The 19,825-nt window shown below is 44.6% G+C and overlaps 1 pseudogene; it reads left to right on the top strand.

Annotated features, from left to right (window-relative positions):
* Positions 1-5,947: 5,947 nt before the first annotated feature.
* LOC119287081 lies at positions 5,948-7,579 on the top strand (annotated as a pseudogene).
* The last annotated feature ends 12,246 nt before the right edge of the window (positions 7,580-19,825 follow it).

Genomic DNA, 19,825 nt, shown 5'->3' with positions numbered 1-19,825 from the left:
GGTAGTCCTCAGGAGAAATGCACTCAAAATTTTCGATGTTTTTGTATGTGTCCCCAGAAGATTTGAAGAGGGTAGCCATGTTGATGATCTATATTGAAAAGTAGTAGAGTTCAACAACCACAGAACTTCAATAAGAAAAGGGTACTTAATTTTTGTTGAATGCCTAAACATACAGAAGCTTACAGGGCAGTTAGCAGTAAAAACAAATTATGTTACAAAGCGAAAGAAGTTAAAAGTAAAGGAAGAAAACAAAGCAGGTTTGACGTTAACTTGTTGACAAGATTTTGAGGAACAGAAGATCTTGAATCAAAGAAATTGATAGTTTCAAACAAATTTTTGATGCAGAACAAAGACTAGTGGAATGAGTCAACTCTAGGGAAGTATAGCTGGATGGCAAAAAAAGTAGAAAAAACAGATAAGATGAGATAGAATGCAAAAAAGAGAAATACTTGTGATGATAAAAGTTGTTTACCAGATCACGCTTATGCAAGTTCTTTCCAGAGGTAATTTTCTTGAATTCTCTTAGGCAAGACCGAGAATTGAAGATTTTGGGGTCTACAAGCACCTTTTGCTGCAAAGTTAAATTAAAAAACAGATCATAACACCAAGAAACATAACTTCCATGAGTGTATCGTGAACAAAAAGAAACATAGATGAGGAATAGAGAATTACCGTGAAATAGCTAGTAAAGCAATATTTTGAAGGGTCCTTGCTGTTTGGGTCTGGATTTTCATTCTCATAATTGAAAACTTGGACATAGGCATTGAATACTTCATTATCAACATTTCCTATTGCCTTTAATGAATTATAGAAATTATCATACTCCACAGGAAAGCCATTGATATCAATAACAGTTGGACTGCATGATAAAAAAGAATAGAAACGCTTATTGAACAAATTGTACAAAAAAGAAGAATGCATGATATTGAAAAAATTAGTTTGCACATTAAAATGACTTACTTATTGCCATTTTTGAAGAATTTGTTTGCAAGGTATTTCTTATAAAACTCCTGAACATGAGGTTCAACAATCATCTTTGAAATCTTTTCCTGAGGAGATATTACTTTTGCTTTCCTTTTCTTTCTATTTCTCTTCTCTATTGTGCTTGGACCAGACATGTTTAGTGTAACATCAGATGAATGCTTCTCAGGTACTAGAGGATCTGTCCAATTAAGCAGTTGCATATAATAAGTATTGTGCTGACAACACAATGAAACATATAAAAAAAAAGACAGGGCATTGCAAGAACAAAATCAGTGAAGCAAAAAGCAAAACAATGGAACATCAAGATGGGGAGATGATAAAAAAATGTTTTGAGTTACCTTTGGGAACAGACTTGACAACTTCTTCGACTAATAAATCATCTCCATACTTCATGGAAATTTCAATGCCAGTTGCAACATTGTCAATTGATTGTGAATTCAGATTTGTTGGCGTGGAGGCATCTTCAATTATAATGTTGCTCGAAGGAGACAGTATGATCTCGAGACTAGGATTGTTCTGAACTAGAAAAGGAGAGATGGGACAGGAAGATGATTCATTGTTTGGTGTCTGACTGGCAGGTCTAACATCACCTGGCTTTTGCTCATTCAGTAACTGAACATTTTCTCTCACAGAAAATGAGTTTCCAGTAAGAGGAGTTTCCTGCAGATTTACTGTCACAGAGTTGACATTTTGAGAATCTATCTGATTTGCTTCAGTAACACTTGTAGGATGAACAGAATCCAGTGGTTCCAGGAATCCAGTTGATTTAGTATGAACTACCTCGGAAACGGTACCTGAAAATGGCAAAAATAGTGATGTCAGAATGTGTTTACAGAATGAATGTATTTACCATAATAGTGATGTCAGGAACAGGAAACTGAGTACTAATAAAACCGCCTCATGAACAAAAAATTGAGTGCTATGACTAGTTTGAGTAAAAGAAAAAATGTTGACCAAATGTGTTATCAGAATGAATATCATTGTCCACACCTGTTTGTGCTTGCTCATTTTCCTGGAATTGCTGAGGTAATGACACTTGCTTTTGAACTTTATCAGAAATTTGAACTTGGTTATCCTTGGTAACAACTGGAGTAGGAATGACTCTGATATGGTCGTCAAATAAAGAACCTGTAATTGCCTCACTGTTAACTTGGAGTGTGCAATTGCCAGGATTTAATGGTTCTCTGAGAACATTTCTGTTGCTGGCTCCAGACAGAAGAACAATTGGATTCGTGGTTGAAGTGCCAGCATCATTGACTTGGCTGCTAGAATTTTGCTGTAAAGACAGGACAGTTGCTTTGAGTTCTACTAGCATACTCTGTACATGCTCTTCATGGAACTTCTTCCAAATGACATCATGTTTTGCAACTATTTCAGAGACTATCTTCATAACCTATTAGTTTGAGCAAACATAACAGATATATGTGTATTAGTTTCTGGTATGAAAGTAAAGTGACAACACTAATATCTATTAAGAAAAGATAAAAAGCAGGCCAACATACTTCTGGATTGTTGTTCGAAGTAGATGCAACATTTTCTCTGTCATTTTGGTTTGGAATGTCATTTTCATCATTATGAAAAGACTCTAGCGCTTTGGACCACTTCTCCTCAGCCAATACAATTGCATGAGCACTGTAAGGTGTCCTAGAGATGTCTTTCAACTGCACAAAAAAATTGCAATTGAAAAGGATTATAAATGACAAGATTTGCTCCTTCTAGATTGCTTGTAGAAGAAAAAACTTTTTGCTAACTTGAAAAATGAACAACAACAAATTTATACAAGAAGCTTACTGGTAAGAAACCCAATGCAAAACTCTTCTTGGAAGCTCTGTTCAGATCCACTGTAGCTAGATAGTCAAAGTCTTCATTCTGAACATGTGCAATTCTAGGGACTCCATAATTGATGTTTCGTTGTTTAGAAGCTTTTGTGAAGTCTACAAAGTCTAGATACACAATCTAGGAAGGTTGTGAATCATAAGAGAAGATATAAGAGGTAATCATTGACTATAAAAAAGATTGCAGAACTAAAGTCTATGTAAAAAATTGAAAATGACAGAGAAAAGAAAACTTACAACAGCCAACGGTAAACATCCACCAATATAGATTGAATCATTCAATGGAACTTCAGTTCTATTGAAGAGTTTAGTGCTGAAGTTATCAATTTCATTGTTCAGGTGATCAATGCACAATTGAGCCAAATCAAAGGTCTTCAGCTTGGTAATGTCATCCAGCCCATAAAGAAGTTTCCAGTTTGCATAGTTCCGAGTGGTTGGACATAAAACAGATGTTATGAACAGAAACATGAAGCTCCGTATGAAGCCTTCCTCAGTCTCATCATTTTTCATCTTGGTGATTATGTTATCAAATGAAATGTTCTTCTCCCCAGCACCAAGATACTCAGACCTAAGTTCCAATACTCTAGCCATGATAACTTGATCTGTGCTGTCCATAGGAAAAGGCACGGAACCAGAACGAATACCAAAAACTTGAATTACCATTTCCCTTCTCAGATGAATTATCTTTTGACCCTTCCTGAAAACTCCTGCTCCATTACAATTTAAGTGGTTCGCAACCCATTACAATACTGGAATTGGAATCATTAAATGAGGGTGAATGTTCAGGAGATGATCAAGCTCATATTTCGTAACATATGACTTCTGGATGTTAGTTAAATCAGCAACTGCCTTACGCCACCTAATGGTAGAGAATCTGTGTTTGATACTACCCGGAGGGTATTTGTAAAGTTTAGGCATTTTGACAGTTGAGTGAGAGCTGTATAAAAATAATAAAAAATAAGGTGCTGAAATTTCAGGTATAAAAAACAGTTCATGTAAATGTAAGCTGCTGAAACAAAAATTAATTCTGCAAAACAGAAGAGAAGTACATAGTATCACTCATAGTTACATTATACACAAAAAAGTAGAAGATGCCAACTGATTGCCAAGAAAGCAGAAGTGATGAAGGACTAATTCCAATGCAAGAAGGATATGTAGCCCTAACACCCAATTTTTCTAAAATTTATTTTCTAAATTTTATTTTCTTCCTCTTCTGTTTCCTTGTTTTTCTAAATTTTCTAAACAATTCACATTATTTTATTTTCTGAATTTTTCTAGAACACTTTTTCAAATTGGCGAACATTTTTTGATCCTCAATTTCAGAAAATGTTCATCCATGTCAAAAAGTTCAAAAAATATTGATGTTATAAAATTTAGATGTGATGTAGTACAAGAACAATCATTTGAATGAACACACAATGTTCAAACAAATTTACACATTACAGAAACTAACAAGTGTCCTATCATCATCAACATAAACACACACACAAAATTTCCAAGGGCAACCGCATGAAATAGACAACCTCCTACCATCATTATGCTGCATTCATAACCTGATTCCAAATTCTGAATCACATCTGGGAAACCAAACTGAAAAAATCACTCCAAAGGGACCTTGTCTAGCCTCATATTCACCCAAATCAGACTGAAAAAATCGCTCCACTGCTACCACCAAACCTCCTACAAACCCTAGAAACGCTGGACCGACACAAACGGGAAAAAAAACGTCTCGATCTGGCGAAATCACACACAGAGGACACGAACCAGCTTGACAAGAACACAGAAGAGGGAACTGGGGGCATTACCTTGAAGATGACGAACTTGACGAAGATCGATGGAACCCTAGACGACCCGATCTTGACGGAACCCTAGACGACGCCGACGCCGACGAGGAAGCAATGACCAGGGCGGCGGCCTCTTATCGGAGCGGGCTCCCCGCAGGAAAAAGCAGACGAAGAGGGAGGAAGTGGGATGCGGGACGAGGGAGGAAGAGCACGGCGGATGCGGGACGAGGGAGGAAGAAGACGGGAGATGCGGGACGAGGAAGAGGAACGGGGAAACAGTGACTCGAGGAAGAGGAACGGGGAAACAGCGAACAGGTACTAAAAAGGCCGGCCCAAATCAGGCGAAGGGGTGTGCGGCGCGTCGACAGTTTGACGCAAAATGCGTCAAATAGGATATTCCAAAGAAAACCTCGAAAGAAAAAGTGACCACACCACCAGACCCTGGTCACCATGGCTATGTTCGACGGCGGCCACGACCAACTCGCCGGCGTGGTGGTGGCCACCTCCCGCCGTCGGATCCGCCACAAGGCGTACCGAGGTGAGGTCGCGCCGCGCCACCAGGCGGCGTAACGTGACGACCCGAGGGAGGCCGGGTTCAGGGTCGCGCCCACTGTGCTGGCGCGGCGGAGGCGCTGCCACCCCGTCGCCGTCGGCTCCTGCGCCCAGGGCCATGGGAGCTCGAGTAAGCGCTTGCTCAGTTCCATTTTCTGCCTGGTGTACATTTGATTTCGACGGCGTGCATCAGCCATACGGGAAAAAAATGTACTGCATCCATTGATTAGGTGTGGATTAGATATCCGTATCCCCGTCGGCTCCTGCGCCTAGGCTAGGGGAGCGCCCGTAAGCGCCTGTCCAGTTCCATCTTCTACTTGTTCTATGCCTGATTTCGACGAAGTGCATGAGCCATGAGTGGATCAATCTTGGTCATCCTGAGTGCTACCGTCTGAACTTCGGTTCTGAATTCAGCAACCTTTCACCACCATGTGCGTCCATGCATTCTCACTATTTCTCCGTCTGAGTCGTATGTATTTTTCTTTTGCCGAATCAGACACCCGACCGAGTCGATGTCTCTATTTGGCATGTGCGGAATTTGCCTAACCGACACCCAAATCTGCGTCAGATTCCAACACTATTCTACAAATGGCGACTGTACAACACTACAGACGTCCAATATACGGACCACAGGTAGACAGGGGGTGATGCCGCAACTAGAACAGAAAAGGTTCTACATTAATCTTACACATTGTTCCCCATCGAACAATGTTTTCTGTCAAGTGCTTAAAGATCTTTTTATTCAAGTATAGGTCTTTACAAAGGACAGAAAGTTTACAACCATTCATTACTTGTGGCCGGAAAATATCCCCGGCCCGTTGTCTAATTAATAGAACAAATTTGAGAGTAGGACAAATTCGAGAGTTGCACTGAAAGAAGTGGAGCTACTCATGAAGATATCTTAACATCTCAACATCCTTAAACAATTTATTACCCAAGGCCTTACCACGTGCCTTAACAGGTAGTATTTGTGTATATATAGACCAACCAGCATGCCTCCAATCCATTCATTACCAAAGGAAAAAAAATGCTCAGCAAAAATGGCGCCCATCCAGGATAAGCATAGCTCCCAGGAGTTGCTCCAGGCTCAAGTTGATCTTTGGCACCACGCATTGGGATTTGTCAAGTCCATGGCACTCAAATGTGCAATGGAATTGCAAATCCCCAACACCATCCAACACCATGGTGGGTCTATGACCCCTTCGGAGTTGGCCATGAAGATCGGACTCCATCCGTCTAAGCTTCCCCGCTTACGACGACTCATGCGTGTGCTCACCGTATCAGGCATCTTTGTTGTCCGTGAACCAGCCTCGCCAGACAAGGAGGTTGTTTACGGGCTTACCCCTACCACACGTCTCCTTGTTAGTGACAAAGCTAACTCAAACTTATTACCCATTCTGTCTTTGATGCTTGATTCAACTGTCATTTCCCCTTTCCTTGGCATGCACTCATGGTTTCTAGATGAGTGCACCACGTCCCTGTTCAAAAAGGCTCATGGCCTAAATACTTACAACCAGCTAATCAACAACGTAATGGTTTCTGATAGCAACTTTCTCATGGACATCATCTTGAGGGAGTGTGGTGATGTATTTCTTGGCATAAACTCGCTTATTGATGTCGCTGGAGGTCATGGCGGAGCTGCCAAGGCAATTACGAAGGCATTCCCGCAAATGAAATGCAGTGTGTTGGATCTCCCTCATGTGGTTGCAGAAGCTCCTGCTGATGACCATGTGTCGTTTATTGCTGGCGATATGTTTAAGCACATCCCGCCAGCGAATGCCCTTTTCCTAAAGGTACACTCTTTAGATTTTTTTTTACTCCCTTGGAAGTAGGAACCCATCCTCATTTTGTAATATCATGTTTTTTTGACAAAATTTTGTAATGTCGTGTGAAACAAAGTTTGTATTTACTATTTAGCCACTTATGCATACCAATTGAACCACTAAAGCAAGCTAACTAAATTTGTATGACAAAACCCTACAATTCCAGCATTATCGGGACCAATGGTAACATATTCGTTTCTGCTGTACATCTCAGTCTGTTTTTCATGATTGGGGCGATGAAGACTGTGTTAAGATATTGAAAAAATGCAAGGAAGCTATCCCTCCCAGATGCTGGTGGAAAGGTGATAATTGTTGATATGGTGGTTGGATCTGGGCCAAATGAGAATGTAACAAGAGAGACACAGGTTTTGTTTGATCTCTTTATCATGTGTTTTGAAGGGATCGAGCGAGAGGATTTCAAGTGGAAAAATATATTCATGGAAGTTGGGTTCAGCAACTACAAAATTATAGCAGTCATGGGTGTTAGATCTGTTATTGAGCTCTACCCTTGAATACTCTATGAAAAAACTACCATCTATAGCCGGGTGTTTATTAATATTTTGCTCATGAGACAACGGTTAATATTAAGATGATGTGCCTATGTTTCAGTTCTTACTCTCTTGTTATTCAGCATATGATCTACAGTTCCACGCCTTGGGTGTGGTTTTCTGTAGCTCAGGCTACACGGTACCCCTTATCTTTGCCATCCATCTATGCATCAAGATCCGTGCAAACATATTTGTCTTTTTTGTTTCTCTCAAACGACACAACATATGAACTTCAAATTTTGCAGAACAATAATACATTCTAATTACAATCTAGGAAAAAAACTTTTAGATTTTTTCATGCATTTTAAATACTTGAAATAATATTTTTATTCAAAGAAAATCTCATTTTGTATATTTATATTAGACCAAAAAATCTGAAAGTTTTTTCACACATTGATGTTCTAATGTTTGTTCGATCTGCAAAGTTTGAAGTTCATATGTTGTTTCATTTTCGAGAAACAAAAAAGAGAAATCTTGTTGTTGTTAGTTAGTTGGAGAGTACGGATCTCAAAGCAAGGCTGGAGGGTTGAGGATAAGAGGTTCTATGTAGCCTGAGCTACAAAGGAACTTTACCCAGCAAATAATCCTTTCATGTCTATTTTACTAATGGTGGTGCACGAGCCATGAGTGGACATCTTGGCCACACCCTTATTCCTATTTGTCTGACTGGACTGGATATGGGTTCTGAATTCAGCTCGTAAACCTTTCATCGTGTTTTAGGCAAAATCGTTTGGCCATCTCTTTAGTTCGCTTCCCATACTCACCACGAAAAATGAGTGTGCCATCTACGTTCGTTTTCACGATTTCTCCGTCAAAATTCGCGGCATTTCGTCCTAGATATAAGAAGTTACCTGAACTGGATACATCAGTTTGTACATATTTTTTGCCGAATCAGACACCCGAGTCACTGTCCTCCATTTGACATGTACGAAATTTGCGAAACCGACACCGAATCTGAGCCGGATTCCGACACTCCTGTCCATGGCCGAGAGTAGCGCCTGCTGTTACCCACACTAATTTACAAATGGCTGGCTGTCCACTTGACCACAAGTAGACAGGGTGGTGCCACAGCTACAATGCAAAGTGTTCTACGTCAATCTAACTCAATGTCCCCCTGAGAATATATTTTTCTGCCAAGCGCTTCAAATGTTTTATTCTGCTATAGATCTTTACAATGGGAAAAACGCACAGCCAGTCAGCCATTCATCTGATGTGTGGACAAAAAATATTTGCTGTTGTCTAATACAACAAATCTGAGAGTAGGATCTGAATGTAAATTTGAAAGAAGCACCACTCAACTTCATGTAAAACGTGGATTCGGGGCATCATCATCGTCTACAGTCATCGCCGCACAGTCAGTGGTCAGACTCAGACATATGGATGTCCTGATCCTTGGTATGTGGCATTATGAACACAGCCCCCTCGGTTACCTTGGATCACATGATTTCCAGCAGTTGTCCGGTCATTATGATTCTGTGTGGTATCGGTGTGGTGACCGGAATGGGACTGTTGTTGTCTGCGCCTTGGAACCTTGCTATTTCTCACCTGTACTCTGCACTCATTCTTTTTTGGTTTTTGTGGGGGGTATTCTACACTCATTGAATGCATGAAAGGTTGGTGTTCTCACCATCCTCTTGAGCTCTCCTAAGAAACCCCACTACAATTATTATGGCTTGGCGCTTTCAGAAAATTAATTATGCCCACTTGTTTTTTGATGGCACCCATGTTGTCATACTTGCAAACAAAATCTAGATAAGCCACTACATTGATTCAATGTATGGCTGTTATGTTACCATAAAGTATGCCCGTTCAATATTTTTTTATTTGTTTTCAGTAAATACTAAGCTCCTTGCTGTAGAAAAATGGAAATTTCCTTTTTTTTTTAAATGTAAAATTAGCCTGTCCGTCCTGTAGAGCATTTGAGCGATGACTTCGAGTTGCTCTCTTGATGATATCAATGTTGGGAATCAATGAAAGCTTGTCTTTTATGTTAGATCTGAGTACCAGACATGTAAAATTCTGATATCCAAATATTTTGGAGTTATTTGCAAGGTGTGAGTCCTTGTGATCAACAAGTTAGCTCCCGTAGTACAATACAAATATGTGTAGCAGGTCAGATAGGAGAGAGTATTTTTGCTAGCCACCATCTGCTCCGTGATCTGTCCCACTAGTAGCCACAACTGCAATACACAGTGTTCTATATAAATCTAACTCTCTTTTTTTTTTGCGAGATATCTAACTCATTTTTTGACATCATATAAATCTAACTCATTGTTCCGCAGAGAATACCAAGTGCTTTAAAATGTTTTATTCAAGTAAGATCTTTACAGAAGAATCTACAACCATTCATTAGGTGTGCACAGAAAAATGTCTTAACAGAGTAGGACTTTGTTTAATTATGAAAGAAGTGTGACTCAAGTGAAACATCTGAAATGGAGTTGAACTAAACTTGAAAATATCTTTTATGAACATTTTATTGAATGAGTTGTACCTGAGCAAATAGGGTTCCGTGAATAAATTTATGAAAATCTTTTTTAGAAACATAGTACAGACGTAGACGCTCACATAAACTCATCCCTATGAACGCACACACGAGCACCTCCAAGAGACTGAGCCGACGGGTGTTAAGATTGACGAAGTCATAAATGCACATCACTATCGATGAGAAAGTCACCTTCCATTGGAAGAATATTCCACCTTTATGAGACACACATATGTCAAATATGTGGTTTGATCCCTGGTGGGCTGGAGGTACAAGCACCATCTTAACCATTCAACCACATGTCCGAAAAGGGGCGCTTTATTACTTAAAAGGTTTAAGCATTACACCCGGCCACTACATAACTAAGATGCACACAGCAAAACAAAGTCATCTCGCATAAACGAAAAATAAAAAGGCAAAATACCAAGAAACATGTAGAGTCAGTATAACGCCTAAAGCGGAGGTGGACCAATTCTAAGATCATGCTGCCATCCATGTTGGTAAAAGTATCCCTCGCCGTATCCTCCAATCGTGTACACATGTCCATAAACATTTGGAGCTCTAGTCTTGATGCATGAGAATCACACACATATGTCAAATCTGTGGCTTGATCCCTGGTGGCCTGCGGGTATAACCGTCCACTTAACCATTAAAAAAACATAGGTTGGTTCAATTTGAAACTCTAGTCTCGATGCTCGAGACACTACAAAAAAAAGACATATCCGTGACAATTTGGGCCAAACGAATTTTTTTTGTCATGCTTATGACACTTCTACGACGATAATTATGACAAAACCCGGTATCATCATAGATGTGGTGGGCTCCTACTTCTATGACAAAAATTATGACAGAAAATGGGCTTTTCGTCCTGGGCGGGCCGGAGACGCAGCTGCATGACATTCTTTGGGCCGTCCATGACGAAAAAACCACGGTAGAAGCGAGGGCGAGGAAAATATCGGGGAGTTCCCGGTTACGGTGGGTGGTCGGGGCCGAGCGATGCGCGTTTCTCTCGTACACATACGCGCGTGGGTGTGAGGCGTTGGGCTCTAACTGAACCCGAGCGAGGCGTTCGCCTACTGAACCCGAGCGATTGTACTGCAGGCTACATGTTACTGAACCCGAGCGATCGATCGATCTGGCTGTTAACTGAACCCGATCGAGCGATTCATTCGCTACTGCTACTAACTGAAGCCGATCAAACCTGCTGCCTCTTGATGAACAGTGAGCGTTGTTGGTGGTTGGATGAACAGTTCCCGGTAGGGGTTGGATGAACAGGACCCCGTTGTTAGTAGAGGCCATTGCCGCTGGATGAACATGACCCCGATCGAGCCGGTTGGGGGTGGATGAATAGGACCCCAATCGAGCCGGTTGGGGGTGGATGAATAGGACCCTATGGAGGGCTGGATGAACAACAACCGGTGGAGGGCTGGTTGAACAGTAGCTGGTGGAGAGTTGGATGAACAGTAGCTCGTGGAGGGGTGGTTGAACAGGACCCCGTGGAGAGGGCTGGTTGAATAGTAGCCGGTGGAGGCTGGATGAATATATAGGAGTCCGTGGATGAACAATAGCTGGTGGAGGCAGGAGGGAGACGCCGTAGATGAACAGTCGTAGGTGGAGAGTGGAGGAGGTCGATGGTGGATGAACAGTAGCCCGTGGAGGCTGGAGCGAGGTAATAGACGGTGGATGAATAATAGCCAGTGGAGTCCCGTTTTGCGGTACGCCACACCCCTCCCGATGAACAGGACCCCCGTTTCGACCATAGGCGCTCCAACACAAATCCGTTTCCTCCGTTTTGCGGTACGCCGCACCCCTCCCGATCAACAGCACCCCGTTTCGACCGTAGGAGCTCCAACACAAGTCCGTTTCCTCCGTTTTGCGGTACACCAAACCCTTCCCGATGAACATGACCCCATTTGGACCGTATGCAGTCGTACACAAGGCGGGTTTCTTCCGTTTTGCGGTACGTCAGACCCCGTTCCGGCTGTTCCGTCAAAGTCAGCTGGCTCCCATTGAACACGACCCATTCAGACTTAGTCTGTTGCCTCCCGTTGAATAGGACGCATTCTGACCTAGTCACTTGGCTCCCGGTGAACACGATGCTGTTTCCTTCATTCCGACCCGGTCGGTTAGCTGAAGATGAACATGACAACGTCACTGCCGTACGTTGCCTCTCCATGTACACGAGCCCTGGCCATCCGTATGCACAAGTACGTGTTTTGAGACCCTGTTCATATGTACGTACATGGTCGTATTTTTTGGTGTGTGGCTGTATGTACGTGTACATGGTTTAGACGGGACAGCCTAAACTGCTACATGGGGGGCTCTACTATGACATGTGCCGGTACTTACTCGGTCATGGTTCATCGTTGCAGAGCAACTAATGTACTAGTATGTACGACGACAAGACATACAACACTATGTATGCTTCAACCAGGTGGGTCCCAGCTGTCAGGGAGGAAAAAGACACACTTCCTTGCATGCGAAGATATAACTGTTGGGTCCCAGCTATTAAGGGGGAATCATTTTTTTGCCAGTAATAAGGACGCACTTCCTTGCGTGTGAAGATGTAGCTGGTGAGTCCCAGCTGTCAGGGGGAGAAAACATTATTTTTAGGGTAAAAATGATGCTGTTGCATGCATGCGTCCATGGGCGTGGTGCGTCCCCACTGTCAACCTCTCACGTCCAGTCATCTTCCGATGACTCTTGTTTGTTGACCATGTTGACCACACCATGTTGAGCGCACCAAGGCTGGTGAACGACGGTGAGGCCCCAGACTGGAATGACCTGGAGATGGGGAATATGCGGCAGTGGAGTCGCAGTTGGAGAGGAGTGGGAAACTTGACTGGTTCAGATGCATGGCAGCACTGCCGCCCACGGGAGACAGAAGCAAGAACAGAGGTTGAAGAAGTAGCACAACTATTGGATTAACATCCAACGGTCCAGCTGCTTGAATCATTTGTTGATTAAGTTGACAAATCCCTGCGTACACGTCAGCTTAGTAGGCCCACAAGTCAGCCACCAAATCTGCCGGGTCCCAGCTGTCATCGGGAGGAATAGTTTTTTCGCATAACAAGGAGGCACTTCCTTCTGTGCAAAGATACAACCGGTGGGTCCCGACTGTCAGGGGGAGGAAACATTTTTTCAGCTTAATAAGGAGGAAATTTCCTTGCGTGCGACCATGGACCTCGTGGGTCCTAGCCGCCAGGCTCTCCATGTACAGTCCTCTTCCGATGACTCTTGTTTGTTGATCACGCCGCGCCGAGTGCAGCGATGCGGTGGACGACAGCGAGGCCCCGGATGGGAATGATCCGAAGATGGGAAGACGCGGCAGTGGAGTCATAGATTGAGAGTAGTACAAGGGTTATAACTAGTTCTGGTGCGGTGTGGGGCTGTAGTTGATCGATAATAACAGGAGGTGTGGAGGGGTGGTGGGATAGCCTGGCCGGCGATAGGGTAGCGCTTTGCAGCAATGTGTGCTAAGCAGAGCCGCTAGCCGCCGGAGGCTGGAGCAGGCGGTCCCGACGATGCTGGAGGAAGAAGACAAGAGATTGAAGGTGCATGCCGGCCATTGGATATAAATCCAATGGTTGCGGATGTCAGAATCATTTGTTGACTAAGTTGACAACGCCTTGTTTGTCCCTCTAACATATATTCCAGGGTGACAACACTGCTGCTAAGAAGAACTGCCACAATGTTAGTGAGACGAACCCATTGTTTGTCCCTCTAACATATATTCCATAAAAGAAGGCAACACATCTTGAGGGTAGGGATACAACCACAAAGTCATATCTTGATGTAGTGTCAAACTTACTCAGTGACACAAGCTCGATGAAGTCGCCGCCTGAATCTGTTCGACTTCTTCAGTCTGAAATCCGACTGGAACTCCAATCTCTTTGCCAGATTAACCGTAAGTACATGATGTCTATTGATGCTATGCAGCTTAAGTTGGTGGATATAAGCGTCAAAGAAGCGCAGTCTCATCAGGTTGCTAAGCTGCTTGCGCTGCAGCTCCTGGGCCGGGCAAGCCTTTCTTGAACTGTGTTGAAGTGATGTCGGTTCTATCTATTATTTTATCGGCCTGTTAACTTCCACTGGTGGCGACCTGCCCAGTTTATGGAATCTGCTGTCTAGTTGCCCTTTATTATCACTAGCGGCGAACTTTGATGCCCAGGGGATGTAATTTGCTGTAATTTATTTGTTGTATAGTCTAGGTTTATTCTTCGTCACGACGCTGTAATTTATTTGCTATTTTTGCTGTCGTCGCTCTGAGAAAAGGTCATAATCTTCGATTGGTGCGCAATGAGCCAATAAGTTATTTTTATAAAATAATAATTTCTGCACTAAAACTGGTCGGTCGCCAATCGCTAGTACATGCCGAACCATGGGCCTACAATCATCTTGGGCCATTAGTTAGGTCTAGTCTTAATCTGGCCCACTATTAGTTTTGGGCCTTTAAAAGTCCGAGTAAATCGCTTGCCTTAATTGGACTGGATAATTAAATAGGCTTTTAAGAGATATAAAACTAGATTCAGCCTTAATTGTGGCGAACAAATCATCGGCCGACAGCGTGCTGTAATATAAATCAGCCCAGTATTGGCCCATACGGGTGACGGGCCATTAACAGGGTGAAATGTTTTTTGGCCTTGGCTGACCCAATTACATGACAGGCGGGAAGCAGACCGGATGTATAACGGGCCTAAATTAGGCCCAACACTCTCAAGGGCCTTTAACGGGCCGATAGGCAGTTTGGGCTAGAATGTATCCACGAAGACTACGAGCCATTAAGAGGCCAAAAGTAACTACGGACCATAATTAGGCCCAGGTGCAACTCAGGCTTTTAAATGGCCAAAAGTGAAACCAGGCTGAAAGAGACCCATATGTAGACAGGGCCGCTGACAGGCCGAAACTAATATCGGGTCGAACTGTTAAATGAGCCATTAAGAGGCCGAAGAGAAAATCATGCCGCCAATGGGCCCAATGGCACAGTAGCTGCTAAAAGGGCCTAATCTGTTATGGGCCGTAATTTGGCCCAAGAAATGAAAGTCAGTTAACGGGCCGGATCAGGTATGGACTGTAATTTGGCCCAAACTATTGCAGGCTGTTAACGGGCCGGATCTGATATGGGCCGTAAACTGGCCCAAAATATTGCAGTCATTTAACGGCCCGTATCTGATGTGGGCTATAATTTGGTCCAGAAAATGTTAGGTTGTTAACGGGCTGGCCCATTAGATCTAACGAAATCTTGTGGGCTTGTTCCCGGGCCGGCTTTTAAACCTATATGGGCCTCTATTGGCCCGTCCCATGTGTCAACGTTTCATTGGCGATTCTTGTCAAATGGACGGTTGACATCTGTCCCAATGCTGAGCCGACACGTGGATCGTCGACGAATGAGAATTTTACATGTGGAAAATCTCCATTGGTTCAGGCTGTTAACGGGTTATCGGATCCAAACCGGAACCCGATAGCTTAATGGCGACCCCTTGCGGTGGATGCCACGTGTCGGCTACCCTTGACGAAAGCACGTCTATGATGCAGGATTTATCGTCAAGGAAGTGGACACTTCTGTGATGATAATTTTGGTAATGTCATGGAACACTTCTACGACAGCACAGGTATGACTAACTTGATTCTGTCATAAAATTGTCATGGATGTACATGCATGACAGAAAACGTGACCTACTATGACAAACACGTATCATCACGAAAGTGTATTTTTTTATAGTGAGAGTCGCGCACATATGTCAAATCCGGGGCTTCATCCCTAGTGGGCTGGGGTACAACCATCCTCCTCACCATTCAACCACATGTTGGTTCATATTTGGAGCTCTAGTCTCGGTGCACGACAATCACACACAATTGTCGGACTCTGCCGACATCAGAACACAAGCCCTTCCCCTTTCACGCCTTCGAGTACCTCATTTTTTGGAACTTGTATGAATCCTGAATATTTCTATTTTGTTTATCTAATTCTTGTATGGGTTGTATTTATAGAACACAATATGAGAGGAGACTTTAAGTATAAGATGCGATATTGCATGTTCAAACTAATTCTATCTCTATTGCTCCTTGTTTTACCTACATGTATATACTTTTAACAATGTTATTACACCATCAATTCACAAAATAAATGTTGTTAGGTACCATCTCTAGTTCATCCCCAAAAGTTAAGATCTATCTAGCCCGTTCCTCATTTTCATTAGTTTCCCATATTTAGCTTTTTTTTTCTCCCAAAATTTCCCCCACTAGCCCATTTTTCTCAAGGAGAGGCAATTCTTGATAAAAAAATAGAGGAGCCCCTCACCTCCTATATCCATGATGTGCCGGTCGGCACATTGCCTGATTAGCCTAGCTATAAAACCTAGCGCCGCCCTCCCAAACTGAAGCCCATCCTGCCGTGGATCCATTTCCACTGTCATCGCCCCCGATTTGGGCCGTCATCATCGCCTACCTGAAGGTCGAAGTGGCCGCCTCCTCGAGCTCCCATTATGTTGCCATGTCGACTCTCGGTCTCCCACACTGCCTCGAGCATTCCGCGTTGTAGCCCCAGCTTCTGCGGCCGCCATTTGAGCCATCTTCTCCGTCTCTAGCACCACCACCGCCATGACATCCCTTGTCACCGTCCGAGTCTTTTTATCTATCGCCGAGCACTCCCTGAGCACCACAGACCACTGGCAACCTCGAGATCATGTTGCAACTGCCGCAACAAAATACATGGCATGCGACTACGGTCATGGGGCAAGTGGGTAACGATGATTTGTAACCTAGATGCAACGGTGCGTGATATGTCCATTTTGCATCATTTTTTCCTACTATTATTTATAATGTTTTGGGTTAATATTTCACTTCAGGAGGCAATTCTAATGAATTTTCTCTCATATTTTGCAAGTTTTCACATGAAGAGAAAAATTGTCGTCATATGGAATTCTGGACCTGAAAAAGCTACAACGTAGATAGTTATTCTCCGGAGCTCCAAATGACCTGAAAATTTACGCAGATTTATTTTGGAATTAATAAAAATATTGGAAGAAGAAATACTAGGAGGGGACCACCAAGGGGCCACAAGCTCAGGTGGCGCCCCCTGGGGCGCGCTATGTAAGCTTGTGGGCCCCCAGCAAGCCTCCGGAGTCCTCCTCCTATATGGTGTCATGTGCCCTAGAAAAAAAAATCATAAGAATACTTTTGGGATGAAGCGCCGCCGTCTCGAGGCGGAACCTGGGCAGGAGCATTTTGCTGTCCGGCAGCAATTCCGCCGGGGACACTTTCCTCCGGGAGGGGGAAATCGAAGCCATCGACATCACTGTCGGTGTCAAAACCGGCGGATCTCGGGTAGGGGGTCCTGAACTGTGCGTCTAAGGCGGATGGTAACAGGAGGCAGGGGACACGATGTTTACCCAGGTTCGGGCCCTCTTAATGGAGGTAATGCCCTATGTCCTGCTTGATTGTTCTTGATGATATGAGTATTACAAGACTTGATCTACCACGCGATCATAGAGGCTAAACCCTAGAAGCTAGCCTATGGTATGATTGTATCTTGCCCTACGGACTAAACCCTCCGGTTTATATAGACACCAGAGGGGGCTAGGGTTACACAGAGTCGGTTACAAGGGAGGAGATCTACATATCCGTATTGCCTAGCTTGCCTTCCACGCCAAGGAGAGTCCCATCCGGACACGGGACGAAGTCTTCAATCTTGTATCTTCATAGTCCAACAGTCCGGCCAAAGGATATAGTCCGGCTGTCCGGAGACCCCCTAATCCAGGACTCCCTTAGTAGCCCCTGAACCAGGCTTCAATGACGATGAGTCCGACGCACAGTATTGTCTTCGGCATTGCAAGGCGGGTTCCTCCTCCGAATACTCCATGGAAGATTTTGAACACAAGGATAGTGTCCGGCTCTGCAAAACAAGTTCCACATACCACCATAGAGAGAATAATATTTCCACAAATCCACTCTGCTGACACGTTTTGACAGCATGACATTACGCCTTGGCCCGGTCATTATTCGAACCATTTTTCTCAACCAGCACAACACATATCGCGAGGCGGTTTTCTTGACACGTCTTGTCAAAGCAGAGATCGTGTCCCCCTTATTACGGATTCTCCTCATACGGACGTGGGTAACCCAACCGCGCCATTAATTACTGTGTTGGGGAATAAGCAATTTTACCAGGCAAGTGGGGAGGCACATCGCCTCCTACGCCCTTATAAAGGGACAAAGATCACCCACGCCTTCCTCCTCCTCGCTTATCCATTCCCGCACACTCAAGCTCTAGCGCCCATGCTCGTGTTCTTCTTCTCAAACCACTCCAAGTATGTCCGGAGCAGGAGGCAAGTGGATGGTCTCCTCCGTCACGGAGGATAACATCAAAAAGTTATGGGAAGCTGGATAGCTGGCCGTGGATATCGCGCACCGGCTGCCAGATGCAGGGCAGATCATCCCAACGCCCGAACCCCATGAGAGGGTAGTTTTTCTTACCCACTTTGTCCGCAGACTGAGATTTCCTCTCCACCCGTTTGTCCGCGGGCTCATGTTCTACTACGGGCTGGATTTTCATGATCTGGCCCTCAATTTCATCCTCAACATCTTGGCGTTTATCGTCGTGTGCGAGGCCTTCCTCCGCATCAAGCCCCATTTCGGCCTGTGGCTGAAGACCTTCAATGTCAAACCGAAGGTGGTGGTCGGCCAGCAAGCGGAGTGCGGAGGCGCCATGGTGGGCAAGATGCCTAATGTCACCTGGTTTGAAGGCTCCTATGTGGAGACCATAAAGGGGTGGCAATCGGGGTGGTTTTACATCACCGAGCCGCGTGACACCAACTGGGTGACAGCCCCCGAATTCCGATCTGGCATCCCCACACGGCTCACCTCCTGGAAAGAGAAGGGCCTGTCCTGGGATTCCTCGGTAGAGCTGACCGGACTCCAGACCTGCATCAAGAACATGATGAGCAAGAAAATCAAGCTCGTCAACATGGTCCAGGTCATGCTCTTCCGCCGGATTCTCCCATGTCAACAACGGGTATTCAACTTGTGGGAGTTCGACCCGGCCAAGCACCAGACGCTGCGAGAGCTCTATGACATGATGCATGAGGACGTCTGGAGGGTGCTGTTCAAGGGCGCCGAGGTACCTCCTTCCCTCACTGAGGACCGCGGGCTCAGCGCAAAGCGTCGCGCCAATCCGGTAAGTTTTTATATTTCATAGGGTATCCATTTGCCCTAGTTTAAACATGTGCGGGATCTAAGCCTTCCATGCCTTTAACAGGACTTGGTGAAGACAGAGGAGCAGATCGATTGCCCCGCCCCTCTGCCGGAGGACCCTGCAAACGCTCTCCTGACGGAGATGCTGGTTCCGGCACCTTACGAGGTGCCGGTGAAGAAGGCCAAGAAGAAGGCCACGGGGACCCGAAAGGGTCTCCGGCGCAAGGTTGTATCAGACTCATCGTCCGATAACTCCGACGCGCCCTCCTCCCACAAAAACGAGGAGGAGGAAGAGGAAAGCTCCCCCCCAGCCGGGGGAGACAAGAAAAGGAAGGCCGACCCAACCGGGGAGGCCGAAGGGTCCAAGAAGGGCAGGACCCTCCCTCCGGACTGCTCCACGACGGCCGCCTACAGCGGCGACGAGTGGCTACGCAGGGTCAAGCCCCTGGCGAAGTCGTAAGTATCCGGACACCATAGCAATTCATGGTATGTTTTACTGCACTGCTTCTTCTCATGCCGAACATGATTATGCAGTCCGTCCCGAGCTCATCTCGATGTATCTTCGTCGAGCGGTTCATTGGACTCATTGGATATGAACATCGATTCTCTTCCGACCGCCTCCACC

This window comes from Triticum dicoccoides, chromosome 1A (genome assembly GCF_002162155.2).
Source record: "Triticum dicoccoides isolate Atlit2015 ecotype Zavitan chromosome 1A, WEW_v2.0, whole genome shotgun sequence".
NCBI classification, from domain to species: domain Eukaryota; kingdom Viridiplantae; phylum Streptophyta; class Magnoliopsida; order Poales; family Poaceae; genus Triticum; species Triticum dicoccoides.
The sequence above is the reverse complement of the archived record's forward strand: the minus strand, read 5'-3'. Positions and strand labels throughout refer to the sequence as shown.